The 14,339-nt window shown below is 61.9% G+C and overlaps 1 long non-coding RNA gene across 2 annotated transcripts in view; it reads right to left on the bottom strand.

Moving 5' to 3' along the window:
* The window catches only part of LOC139826133 (uncharacterized), a 60,310-nt gene that overhangs the window by 24,133 nt on the left and 21,838 nt on the right, over positions 1-14,339 (bottom strand). The gene's annotated exons all lie outside the window — the stretch shown is intronic.

The raw sequence follows: 14,339 nt of genomic DNA, 5'->3' as shown, positions 1-14,339 counted from the left end.
GTCACAATGGGCCCTGGGGACAATGGGGTTGCCCAGGATGTCACAATGGGCCCTGGGGACAATGGGGGGTCCTGGGACATCACAATGGGCCCTGGGGACAAGGAGGGATCCCCAGGATGTTACAATGGGCCCTGGGGACAATGGGGGGTCCTGGGACGTCACAATGGGCCCTGGGGACAAGGGGGGGTCCCCAGGATGTCACAATGGGCCCTGGGGACAAGGGGGTGCCGAGGATGTCACAATGGGCCCTGGAGACAATGGGGGGTTTTGGGATGTCACAATGGGCCCTGGGGACAAGGGTGGGTCCCCAGGATGTCACAATGGGCCTTGGGAACAAGGGGGTCCCCCAGATATCACAATGGGCCCTGGGGACAATGTAAGGTCCTGGGCTGTCACAATGGACCCTGAGGACAAGGGGGGTCCCCAGGATGTCACAATGAAGTCTTGGGACAAAGGGGGTCCCCAGGATGTCACAATGGGCCCTGGGGACCAGGGGGGGTCCTGGGATGTCACAATGGGCCCCAGTGACAAAGGGGGTCCCTATGGTGCCACAATGGGCCCTGGGGACAAAGGGGGTCCCCTGGATGTCACAATGGACTCTGGGGACAAGGAGGGTCCCCAGGATGTCACAATGGGCCCTGGGGACAAAGAGCGTCCCCAGCATGTCACAATGGGCCCTGGGGACAAAGGGGGTCCCCACGGTATCAGAATGGGCCCTGGGGACAAAGGGGGGTCCCCTGAATGTCACAATGGGCCCTGGGGACAAGGGGGGGTCCTGGGACGTCACAATGGGCCCTGGGGTCAAGGGGGTGCAGAGGATGTCACAATGGGCCCTGGGGACAATGTCAGGTCCTGGGACGTCACAATGGGCCCTGGGGACAAGGGGAGGTCCCCAGGATGTCACAATGGGCCCTGGGGACAAAGAGGGGTCCCCGGAATGTCACAATGGGCCCTGGGGACAAGGGGGTACAGAGGATGTCACAATGGGCCCTGGGGACAATGGGGTTGCCCAGGATGTCACAATGGGCCCTGGGGACAATGGGAGTCCCCAAGGTGTCAGAACGAGCCCTGGGGACAAAGTGGAATCCTGGAATGTCACAATGGCCCCCAGTGACAAAGGGGTTCCCCATGGTGTCATAATGGGCCGTGGGGACGAAAGGGGTCCCCAGGATTTCACAATAGCACTGGGGACAAAGGGGGGTCATGGGATGTCACAATGGCCCCCAGTGACAAAGAGGGGCCTCATGGTGCCACAATGGGCCCTGGGGACAAAGGGGGTCCCCTGGATGTCACAATGGGCTCTGGGGACAAGGAGGGTCCCCAGGATGTCACAATGGGCCCTGGGGACAAAGAGCGTCCCCAGCATGTCACAATGGGCCCTGGGGACAAAGGGGGTACCCACGGTATCAGAATGGGCCCTGGGGACAAAGGGGGGTCCTCTGAATGTCACAATGGGCCCTGGGGACAATGGGGGGTCCTGGGACGTCACAATGGGCCCTGGGGACAAGGGGTGCAGAGGATGTCACAATGGGCCCTGGGGACAATGGGGGGTCCTGGGACGTCACAATGGGCCCTGGGGACAAGGGGGGGTCCCCAGGATCTCACAATGGGCCCTGGGGACAAAGAGGGGTCCCCTGAATGTCACAATGGGCCCTGGGGACAAGGGGGGGTCCTGGGACGTCACAATGGGCCCTGGGGACAATGCGGGGTGTCCAGGATGTGAGAATGAGTCCTGAAGGCCAAGGGGGGGTCCCCATGGTGTCACAATGGGTCCCCAGTGACAAGGAGGGGTCCCCATGGTGTCACAATAGGCCCTGGGGACAAAGTGGGTTCCAAGAATGTCACAATGGGCCCTGGGGACAAAAGGGGTTGCCATGGTGCCACAATGGGCCCTGGGGTCAAAGGGGGTCGCCATGGTGCTACAATGGGCCCTGGGGACAAAGGGGGGTCATGGGATGTCACAATGGGCCCTGGGGACAAAGGGGGTGTCCCCATGGTGCCACAACGGGCCCTGGGAGCAAGGGGGTGGCCAGGATGTCACAATGGGTCCTGGGGAAAATGGGGGGTGCCCAGGATGTCACAATGGACCCTGAGGACAAGCGGGGGTCTCCATGGTGTCACAATGGGCCCCAGTGACAAAGGGGATCCCCTGAATGTCACAATAGGTCCTGGGGATAATGGGCGGTCCTGGGACGTCACAATGGGCCCTGGGGACAAGGAGGGATCCCCAGCATGTCACAATGGGCCCTGGGGACAAAGAGGGGTCCCCTGAATGTCACAATGGGCCCTGGGGACAAGGGGGTGCCGAGGATGTCACAATGGGCCCTGGGGACAATGGTGGGTCCCCTGAATGTCACAATGGGCCCTGGGGACAAAGGGGGGTCCGCAGAATGTCACAATGGGCACTGGGGACAAAGGGGGGTTCCCCATGGTGTCACAATGGGCCCAAATGACAAGGAGGGTCCCCACGGTGCCAGGATGGGTCCTGGGGACAAGGGCGTCCCCCAGATGTCACAATGGGCCCTGGGGACAATGGGGTTGCCCAGGATGTCACAATGGGCCCTGGGGACAATGGGGGGTCCTGGGACATCACAATGGGCCCTGGGGACAAGGAGGGATCCCCAGGATGTTACAATGGGCCCTGGGGACAATGGGGGGTCCTGGGACGTCACAATGGGCCCTGGGGACAAGGGGGGGTCCCCAGGATGTCACAATGGGCCCTGGGGACAAGGGGGTGCCGAGGATGTCACAATGGGCCCTGGAGACAATGGGGGGTTTTGGGATGTCACAATGGGCCCTGGGGACAAGGGTGGGTCCCCAGGATGTCACAATGGGCCTTGGGAACAAGGGGGTCCCCCAGATATCACAATGGGCCCTGGGGACAATGTAAGGTCCTGGGCTGTCACAATGGACCCTGAGGACAAGAGGGGTCCCCAGGATGTCACAATGAAGTCTTGGGACAAAGGGGGTCCCCAGGATGTCACAATGGGCCCTGGGGACCAGGGGGGGTCCTGGGATGTCACAATGGGCCCCAGTGACAAAGGGGGTCCCTATGGTGCCACAATGGGCCCTGGGGACAAAGGGGGTCCCCTGGATGTCACAATGGACTCTGGGGACAAGGAGGGTCCCCAGGATGTCACAATGGGCCCTGGGGACAAAGAGCGTCCCCAGCATGTCACAATGGGCCCTGGGGACAAAGGGGGTCCCCACGGTATCAGAATGGGCCCTGGGGACAAAGGGGGGTCCCCTGAATGTCACAATGGGCCCTGGGGACAAGGGGGGGTCCTGGGACGTCACAATGGGCCCTGGGGACAAGGGGGTGCAGAGGATGTCACAATGGGCCCTGGGGACAATGTCAGGTCCTGGGACGTCACAATGGGCCCTGGGGACAAGGGGAGGTCCCCAGGATGTCACAATGGGCCCTGGGGACAAAGAGGGGTCCCCGGAATGCCACAATGGGCCCTGGGGACAAGGGGGTACAGAGGATGTCACAATGGGCCCTGGGGACAATGGGGGGTCCTGGGACATCACAATGGGCCCTGCGGACAAGGAGGGATCCCCAGGATGTCACAATGGGCCCTGGGGACAAGGGGGTGCCGAGGATGTCACAATGGGCCCTGGGGACAATGGGCGGTCCTGGGACATCACAATGGGCCCTGGGGACAAGGAGGGATCCCCAGGATGTCACAATGGGCCCTGGGGACAAGGGGGGTCCCCAGGATCTCACAATGGGCCCTGGGGACAAAGAGGGGTCCCCTGAATGTCACAATGGGCCCTGGGGACAAGGGGGTACCGAGGATGTCACAATGGGCCCTGGGGACAATGCGGGGTGTCCAGGATGTGAGAATGAGTCCTGAGGACAAGGGGGGGTCCCCATGGTGTCACAATGGTTCCCCAGTGACAAGGTGGGGTCCCCATGGTGTCACAATAGGCCCTGGGGACAAAGTGGGGTCCAAGAATGTCACAATGGGCCCTGGGGACAAAGGGGGGTCCTGGGATGTCACAATGGGCCCTGGGGACAAAGGGGGTGTCCCCATGGTGCCACAACGGGCCCTGGGAGCAAGGGGGTGGCCAGGATGTCACAATGGGTCCTGGGAAAAATGGGGGGTGCCCAGGATGTCACAATGGACCCTGAGGACAAGCGGGGGTCTCCATGGTGTCACAATGGGCCCCAGTGACAAAGGGGCTCCCCTGAATGTCACAATAGGTCCTGGGGACAATGGGGGGTCCTGGGACGTCACAATGGGCCCTGGGGACAAGGAGGGATCCCCAGGATGTCACAATGGCCCCTGGGGACAAAGAGGGGTCCCCTGAATGTCACAATGGGCCCTGGGGACAAGGGGGTGCAGAGGATGTCACAATGGGCCCTGGGGACAATGGGGGGTCCTGGGACATCACAATGGGCCCTGGGGACAAGGAGGAATCCCCAAAATGTCACAATGGGGCCTGGGGACAATGGGGGGTCCTGGGACGTCACAATGGGCCCTGGGGACAACGGGGGGTCCCCAGGATGTCACAATGGGCCCTGGGGACAAGGGGGTGCCGAGGATGTCAAAATGGGCCCTGGTGAGAATGGGGGGTCCTGGGACATCACAATGGGCCCTGGGGACAAGGAGGGATCCCCAGGATGTTACAGTGGGCCCTGGGGACAATGGGGGGTCCTGGGACGTCACAATGGGCCCTGGGGACAAGGGGGGGTCCCCAGGATGTCACAATGGGCCCTGGGGACAAGGGGGTGCCGAGGATGTCACAATGGGCCCTGGGGACAATGGGGGGTTTTGGGATGTCACAATGGGCCCTGGGGACAAGGGTGGGTCCCCAGGATGTCACAATGGGCCTTGGGAACAAGGGGGTCCCCCAGATATCACAATGGGCCCTGGGGACAATGTAAGGTCCTGGGCTGTCACAATGGACCCTGAGGACAAGGGGGGTCCCCAGGATGTCACAATGAAGTCTTGGGACAAAGGGGGTCCCCAGGATGTCACAATGGGCCCTGGGGACCAGAGGGGGTCCTGGGATGTCACAATGGGCCCCAGTGACAAAGGGGGTCCCCAGGATGTCACAATGGGCCCTGGGGACTAGGGGGGATCCTGGGATGTCACAATGGGCCCCAGTGACAAAGGGGGTCCCTATGGTGCCACAATGGGCCGTGGGGACAATGGGAGTCGCCTGGATGTCACAATGGGCTCTGGGGACAAAGGGGGTCCCCACGGTATCAGAATGGGCCCTGGGGACAAAGGGGGGTCCCCTGAATGTCACAATGGGCCCTGGGGACAAGGGGGTGCACAGGATGTCACAATGGGCCCTGGGGACAATGTCAGGTCCTGGGACGTCACAATGGGCCCTGGGGACAAGGGGGGTTCCCCAGGATGTCACAATGGGCCCTGGGGACAAAGAGGGGTCCCCTGAATGTCACAATGGGCTCTGGGGACAAGGGGGTGCAGTGGATGTCACAATGGGCCCTGGGGACAATGGGGGGTGTCCAGGATGTGAGAATGAGTCCTGAGGACAAGGGGGGGTCCCCTGGATGTCACAATGGGCTCTGGGGACAAGGAGGGTCCCCAGGATGTCACAATGGGCCCTGGGGACAAAGAGCGTCCCCAGGATGTCACAATGGGACCTGGGGACTAGGGGGGATCCTGGGATGTCACAATGGGCCCCAGTGACAAAGGGGGTCCCTATGGTGCCACAATGGGCCGTGGGGACAATGGGAGTCGCCTGGATGTCACAATGGGCTCTGGGGACAAAGGGGGTCCCCACGGTATCAGAATGGGCCCTGGGGACAAAGGGGGGTCCCCTGAATGTCACAATGGGCCCTGGGGACAAGGGGGTGCAGAGAATGTCACAATGGGCCCTGGGGACAATGTCAGGTCCTGGGACGTCACAATGGGCCCTGGGGACAAGGGGGGGTCCCCAGGATGTCACAATGGGCCCTGGGGACAAAGAGGGGTCCCCTGAATGTCACAATGGGCCCTGGGGACAAGGGGGTGCAGAGGATGTCACAATGGGCCCTGGGGACAATGGGGGGTCCTGGGACATCACAATGGGCCCTGAGGACAAGGAGGGATCCCCAGTATGTCACAATGGGCCCTGGGGACAATGGGGGGTCCTGGGACGTCACAATGGGCCCTGGGGACAAGGGGGGGTCCCCAGGATGTCACAATGGGCCCTGGGGACAAGGGGGTGCCGAGGATGTCACAATGGGCCCTGGGGACAATGGGGGATCCTGGGACGTCACAATGGGCCCTGGGGACAAGGGGGGGTCCCCAGGATCTCACAATGGGCCCTGGGGACAAAGAGGGGTCCCCTGAATGTCACAATGGGCCCTGGGGACAAGGGGGTGCAGTGGATGTCACAATGGGCCCTGGGGACAATGGGGGGTGTCCAGGATGTGAGAATGAGTCCTGAGGACAAGGGGGGGTCCCCATGGTGTCACAATGGGCCCTGGGGACACGGGTGGGTCCCCAGGATGTCACAATGGGCCTTGGGAACAAGGGGGTCCCCCAGATATCACAATGGGCCCTGGGGACAAGGAGGGATCCCCAGGATGTCACAATGGGCCCTGGGGACAAGGGGGTGTCCCCAGGATGTCACAATGGGCCCTGCGGACAAGGGGGGGTCCCCATAGTGTCACAATGGGCCCTGGGGACAAGTTGGGGTCCCCTGAATTTCACAATGGGCCCTGGGGACAAAGAGGGCTCCCCAGCATATCACAATGGGCCCTGGGGACAATGGGGAGTCCTGGGACGTCACAATGGGCCCTGGGGACAAGGGGGGGTCCCCAGGATCTCACAATGGGCCCTGGGGACAAAGAGGGGTCCCCTGAATGTCACAATGGGCCCTGGGTACAAGGGGGGGTCCTGGGACGTCACAATGGGCCCTGGGGACAATGCGGGGTGTCCAGGATGTGAGAATGAGTCCTGAAGGCCAAGGGGGGGTCCCCATGGTGTCACAATGGGTCCCCAGTGACAAGGAGGGGTCCCCATGGTGTCACAATAGGCCCTGGGGACAAAGTGGGTTCCAAGAATGTCACAATGGGCCCTGGGGACAAAAGGGGTTGCCATGGTGCCACAATGGGCCCTGGGGTCAATGCGGGGTGTCCAGGATGTGAGAATGAGTCCTGAGGACAAGGGGGGGTCCCCATGGTGTCACAATGGTTCCCCAGTGACAAGGTGGGGTCCCCATGGTGTCACAATAGGCCCTGGGGACAAAGTGGGGTCCAAGAATGTCACAATGGGCCCTGGGGACAAAGGGGGGTCCTGGGATGTCACAATGGGCCCTGGGGACAAAGGGGGTGTCCCCATGGTGCCACAACGGGCCCTGGGAGCAAGGGGGTGGCCAGGATGTCACAATGGGTCCTGGGGAAAATGGGGGGTGCCCAGGATGTCACAATGGACCCTGAGGACAAGCGGGGGTCTCCATGGTGTCACAATGGGCCCCAGTGACAAAGGGGCTCCCCTGAATGTCACAATAGGTCCTGGGGACAATGGGGGGTCCTGGGACGTCACAATGGGCCCTGGGGACAAGGAGGGATCCCCAGGATGTCACAATGGCCCCTGGGGACAAGAGAGGGGTCCCCTGAATGTCACAATGGGCCCTGGGGACAAGGGGGTGCAGAGGATGTCACAATGGGCCCTGGGGACAATGGGGGGTCCTGGGACATCACAATGGGCCCTGGGGACAAGGAGGGATCCCCAAAATGTCACAATGGGGCCTGGGGACAATGGGGGGTCCTGGGACGTCACAATGGGCCCTGGGGACAACGGGGGGTCCCCAGGATGTCACAATGGGCCCTGGGGACAAGGGGGTGCCGAGGATGTCACAATGGGCCCTGGGGACAATGGGGGGTTTTGGGATGTCACAATGGGCCCTGGGGACAAGGGTGGGTCCCCAGGATGTCACAATGGGCCTTGGGAACAAGGGGGTCCCCCAGATATCACAATGGGCCCTGGGGACAATGTAAGGTCCTGGGCTGTCACAATGGACCCTGAGGACAAGGGGGGTCCCCAGGATGTCACAATGAAGTCTTGGGACAAAGGGGGTCCCCAGGATGTCACAATGGGCCCTGGGGACCAGAGGGGGTCCTGGGATGTCACAATGGGCCCCAGTGACAAAGGGGGTCCCCAGGATGTCACAATGGGCCCTGGGGACTAGGGGGGATCCTGGGATGTCACAATGGGCCCCAGTGACAAAGGGGGTCCCTATGGTGCCACAATGGGCCGTGGGGACAATGGGAGTCGCCTGGATGTCACAATGGGCTCTGGGGACAAAGGGGGTCCCCACGGTATCAGAATGGGCCCTGGGGACAAAGGGGGGTCCCCTGAATGTCACAATGGGCCCTGGGGACAAGGGGGTGCACAGGATGTCACAATGGGCCCTGGGGACAATGTCAGGTCCTGGGACGTCACAATGGGCCCTGGGGACAAGGGGGGGTCCCCAGGATGTCACAATGGGCCCTGGGGACAAAGAGGGGTCCCCTGAATGTCACAATGGGCCCTGGGGACAAGGGGGTGCAGTGGATGTCACAATGGGCCCTGGGGACAATGGGGGGTGTCCAGGATGTGAGAATGAGTCCTGAGGACAAGGGGGGGTCCCCAGGATGTCACAATGGGCCCTGGGGACAAAGAGCGTCCCCAGGATGTCACAATGGGACCTGGGGACTAGGGGGGATCCTGGGATGTCACAATGGGCCCCAGTGACAAAGGGGGTCCCTATGGTGCCACAATGGGCCGTGGGGACAATGGGAGTCGCCTGGATGTCACAATGGGCTCTGGGGACAAAGGGGGTCCCCACGGTATCAGAATGGGCCCTGGGGACAAAGGGGGGTCCCCTGAATGTCACAATGGGCCCTGGGGACAAGGGGGTGCAGAGAATGTCACAATGGGCCCTGGGGACAATGTCAGGTCCTGGGACGTCACAATGGGCCCTGGGGACAAGGGGGGGTCCCCAGGATGTCACAATGGGCCCTGGGGACAAAGAGGGGTCCCCTGAATGTCACAATGGGCCCTGGGGACAAGGGGGTGCAGAGGATGTCACAATGGGCCCTGGGGACAATGGGGGGTCCTGGGACATCACAATGGGCCCTGAGGACAAGGAGGGATCCCCAGTATGTCACAATGGGCCCTGGGGACAATGGGGGGTCCTGGGACGTCACAATGGGCCCTGGGGACAAGGGGGGGTCCCCAGGATGTCACAATGGGCCCTGGGGACAAGGGGGTGCCGAGGATGTCACAATGGGCCCTGGGGACAATGGGGGATCCTGGGACGTCACAATGGGCCCTGGGGACAAGGGGGGGTCCCCAGGATCTCACAATGGGCCCTGGGGACAAAGAGGGGTCCCCTGAATGTCACAATGGGCCCTGGGGACAAGGGGGTGCAGTGGATGTCACAATGGGCCCTGGGGACAATGGGGGGTGTCCAGGATGTGAGAATGAGTCCTGAGGACAAGGGGGGGTCCCCATGGTGTCACAATGGGCCCTGGGGACACGAGTGGGTCCCCAGGATGTCACAATGGGCCTTGGGAACAAGGGGGTCCCCCAGATATCACAATGGGCCCTGGGGACAAGGAGGGATCCCCAGGATGTCACAATGGACCCTGGGGACAAGGGGGTGTCCCCAGGATGTCACAATGGGCCCTGCGGACAAGGGGGGGTCCCCATAGTGTCACAATGGGCCCTGGGGACAAGTTGGGGTCCCCTGAATTTCACAATGGGCCCTGGGGACAAAGAGGGCTCCCCAGCATATCACAATGGGCCCTGGGGACAATGGGGGGTCCTGGGACATCACAATGGGCCCTGGGGACAAGGGGGGGTCCCCAGGATGTCACAATGGGCTCTGGGGATAAGGAGGGTCCCCAGGATGTCACAATGGGCCCTGGGGACAAAGAGAGTCCCCAGCATGTCACAATGGGTCCTGGGGACAAAGGGGGGTCCCCTGAATGTCACAATGGGCCCTGGGGACAATGGGGGGTCCTGGGATGTCTCAACGAGCCCTGCAGACAAAGGTGCTACCCACGGTGTCACAATGGGCCCTGGGCACAACAGGGGGTCCCCATAGTGTCACAATGGGCCCTGGGGACAATGGGGGGTTCTGGGACGTCACAATGGGCCCTGGGGACAATGGGGGGTCCTGGGACGTCACAATGGGCCCTGGGGACAATGGGGGGTGTCCAGGATGTCAGAATGAGTCCTGAGCATAAGGGGGGGTCCCCATGGTGTCACAATGGGTCCCCAGTGACAAGGAGGGCTCCCCATGGTGTCACAATAGCCCCTGGGGACAAAGTGGGTTCCAAGAATGTCACAATGGGCCCTGGGGACAAAAGGGGTTGCCATGGTGCCACAATGGGCCCTGGGGTCAAAGGGGGTCCCCATGGTGCTACAATGGGCCCTGGGGACAAAGGGGGGTCCTGGGATGTCACAATGGGCCCTGGGGACAAAGGGGGTGTCCCCATGGTGCCACAACGGGCCCTGGGAGCAAGGGGGTGGCCAGGATGTCACAATGGGTCCTGGGGAAAATGGGGGGTGCCCAGGATGTCACAATGGACCCTGAGGACAAGCGGGGGTCTCCATGGTGTCACAATGGGCCCCAGTGACAAAGGGGGTCCCCTGAATGTCACAATAGGTCCTGGGGACAATGGGGGGTCCTGGGACGTCACAATGGGCCCTGGGGACAAGGAGGGATCCCCAGGATGTCGCAATGGGCCCTGGGGACAAGGGGGTACCGAGGATGTCACAATGGGCCCTGGGGACAATGGGGGGTCCTGGGATGTCACAATGGGCCCTGGGGACAAGGGTGGGTCCCCCAGATATCACAATGTGCCCTGGGGACAATGTAAGGTCCTGGGCTGTCACAATGGACCCTGAGGACAAGGGGGGTCCCCAGGATGTCACAATGAAGTCTTGGGATAAAGGGGGTCCCCAGGATGTCACAATGGGCCCTGGGGACAATGGGGGGTCCTGGGACATCACAATGGGCCCTGGGGACAAGGAGGGATCCCCAGGATGTCACAATGGGCCCTGGGGACAAGGGCGTGCCGAGGATGTCACAATGGGTCCTGCGGACAATGGGGGGTCCTGGGATGTCACAATGGGCCCTGGGGACAAGGGGGGGTCCCCAGGATGTCACAATGGGCCTTGGGAACAAGGGGGTCCCCAAGATATCACAATGGGCCCTGGGGACAATGTAAGGTCCTGGGCTGTCACAACGGACCCTGAGGACAAGGGGGGACCCCAGGATGTCACAATGAAGTCTTGGGACCAAGGGGGTCCCCAGGATGTCACAAAGGGCCCTGGGGACAAAGGGGGTCCCCACGGTGTCAGAATGGGCCCTGGGGACAAGGGGGGTCCCCTGAATGTCACAATGGGCCCTGGGGACAATGGGGGGTCCTGGGATGTCACAATGAGCCCTGGGGACAAGGGTGGTACCCACCGTGTCACAATGGGCCCTGGGCACAATGGGGGGTCCCCATAGTGTCACAATGGACCCTGGGGACAAGGGAGTGCCGAGGATGTCACAATGGGCCCTGGGGACAATGGGGGGTCCTGGGACCTCACAATGGGCCCTGAGGACAATGGTGGGTCCCCTGAATGTCAAAATGGGCCCTGGGGACAAAGGGGGGTCCGCAGGATGTCACAATGGGCACTGGGGTTAAAAGGGGGGTCCCGATGGTGTCACAATGGGCCCAAGTGACAAGGAGGGTCCCCACGGTGCCACGATGGGTCCTGGGGACAAGGGCGTCCCCCAGATGTCACAATGGGCCCTGGGGACAATGGGGTTGCCCAGGATGTCACAATGGGCCCTGGGGACAATGGGAGGCCCCAAGGTGCTCAGAACGAGCCCTGGGGACAAAGTGGAATCCTGGAATGTCACAATGGCCCCCAGTGACAAAGGGGTTCCCCATGGTGCCACAATGGGCCCTGGGGACAAAAGGGGTCCCCAGGATTTCACAATAGCACTGGGGACAAAGGGGGGTCCTGGGATGTCACAATGGGCCCTGGGGACAAGGGAGATCCCCATGGTGTCACAATAAGCCCTGGGGACAAAGTGGGGTCCTGGGATGTCACAATGGGCCCCAGTGACAAAGGGGTTCCCCATGGTGCCACAATGGGCCCTGGTGACAAATGGGGTCTCCAGGATGTCACAATGAACCCTGGGGACAAAGGGTGGTCCTGGGACATTACAATGGGCCCTGGGGACAAAGGGGGGACCCCAGGATGTCACAATGGGCCCTGGGGACAAAGGGGGGTCCCCATGGTGTCACAATGGGCCCTGGGGACAAGGGGGTCCCCCAGATATCGCAATGGGCCCTGGGGACAAAGTAAGGTCCTGGGCTGTCACAATGGACCCTGAGGACAAGGGGGGTCCTCCGGATGTCACAATGGGCCCTGGCGACCAGGGGGGGTCCTGGGATGTCACAATGGGCCCCAGTGACAAAGAGGGTCCTCATGGTGCCACAATGGGCCCTGAGGACAAAGGGGGTCCCCTGGATGTCACAATGGGCTCTGGGGACAAAGGGGGGTGTCGACGGTGTCAAAATGGGCCCTGGGGACAAAGGGCGTCCCCAGGATGTCACCATGGGCCCTGGGGACAATAGGGGGTCCTGGGATGTCACAATGAGCCCTGCGGACAAGGGGGTGTCCCCAGGATGTCACAATGGGCCCTGCGGACAAGGGTGGTACCCACGGTGTCACAATGGGCACTGGGCACAAGGGGGGGTCCCTATAGTGTCACAATGGGTCCTGGGGACAAGTGGGGTCCCCTGAAAGTCACAATGGGCCCTGGGGACAATGTGGGGTCCTGGGATGTCACAATGGGCCCCAGTGACAAACGGGGGCCCCTGAATGTCACAATGGGCCCTGGGGACTAGGGAGATCCCCATGGTGTCACAATAAGCCCTGGGGACAAAGTGGGGTCCTGGGATGTCACAATGGGCCCTGGGGACAATGGGGGTCCTGGGACGTCACAACGGGCCCTGGGGACAATGGGGGTCCCCACGGTGCCACGATGGGTCCTGGGGACAAGGGCGTCCCCCTAGATGTCACAATGGGCCCTGGGGACAATGGGGTTGCCCAGGATGTCACAATGGACCCTAGGGACAAAGGGGGGTGCGCAGGATGTCACAATGGGCACTGGGAACAAAGGGGGCGTCCCCATGGTGTCACAATGGGTCCCCAGTGACAAGGAGGGTTCCCCATGGTGTCACAATAGGCCCTGGGGACAAAGTGGGGTCCTAGAATGTCACAATGAGCCCTGGGGACAAAGGGGGGTCCTGGGATGTCACAATGAGCCCTGCGGACAAGGGTGGTACCCACAGTGTCACAATGGGCTCTGGGCACAAGGGGGGGTCCCCATAGTGTCACAATGGGTCCTGGGGACAAGTGGGGTCCCCATGATGTCACAATGGGCCCTGGGGTCAATGTGGGGTCCTGGGATGTCACAATGGGCCCCAGTGACAAAGGGGGTCCCCGAATGTCACAATGGGTCCTGGGGACAATGGGGGGTCCTGGGACGTCACAATGGGCCCTGGGGACAAGGAGGGATCCCCAGGATGTCACAATGGGTACTGGAGACAAAGGGGGGGTCCCCTGAATGTCACAATGGGCCCAAGTGACAAGGAGGGTCCCCACGGTGCCATGATGGGTCCTGGGGACAAGGGCGTCCCCCAGATTTCACAATGGGCCCTGGGGACAATGGGGTTGCCCAGGATGTCACAATGGACCCTGGGGGCAAAGGGGGGGTCCCCATGGTGTCACAATGGGCCCAAGTGACAAGGAGGGTCCCCACAGTGCCACGATGGCTCCTGGGGACAAGGGCGTTCCCCAGATGTCACAATGGGCCCTGGGGACAATGGGGTTGCCCAGGATGTCACAATGGGCCCTGGGGACAATGGGAGTCCCCAAGGTGTCAGAACGAGCCCTGGGGACAAAGTGGAATCCTGGGACGTCACAATGGCCCCCACTGACAAAGGGGTTCCCCATGGTGCCACAATGGGCCCTGGGGACAAAAGGGGTCCCCAGGATTTCACAATAGCACTGGGGATAAAGGGGGGTCATGGGATGTCACAATAAGCCCTGGGGACAAAGTGGGGTCCTGGGATGTCACAATGGGCCCCAGTGACAAATGGGTTCCCCATGGTACCACAATGGGCCGCGGGGACAAATGGGGTCCCCAGGATGTCACAATGAACCCTGGGGACAAACGGTGATCCTGGGACATTTCAATGGGCCCTGGGGACAAAGGGGGTACCCCAGGATGTCACAATGGGCCCTGGGGACAAAGGGGGTCCCCTGGATGTCACAATGGGCTCTGGGGACAAGGAGGGTCCCCAGGATGTCACAATG

Source organism: Patagioenas fasciata, chromosome 35 (genome assembly GCF_037038585.1).
Source record: "Patagioenas fasciata isolate bPatFas1 chromosome 35, bPatFas1.hap1, whole genome shotgun sequence".
Lineage (NCBI taxonomy): Eukaryota > Metazoa > Chordata > Aves > Columbiformes > Columbidae > Patagioenas > Patagioenas fasciata.
This window is presented reverse-complemented; position numbering and strand designations above follow the sequence as displayed.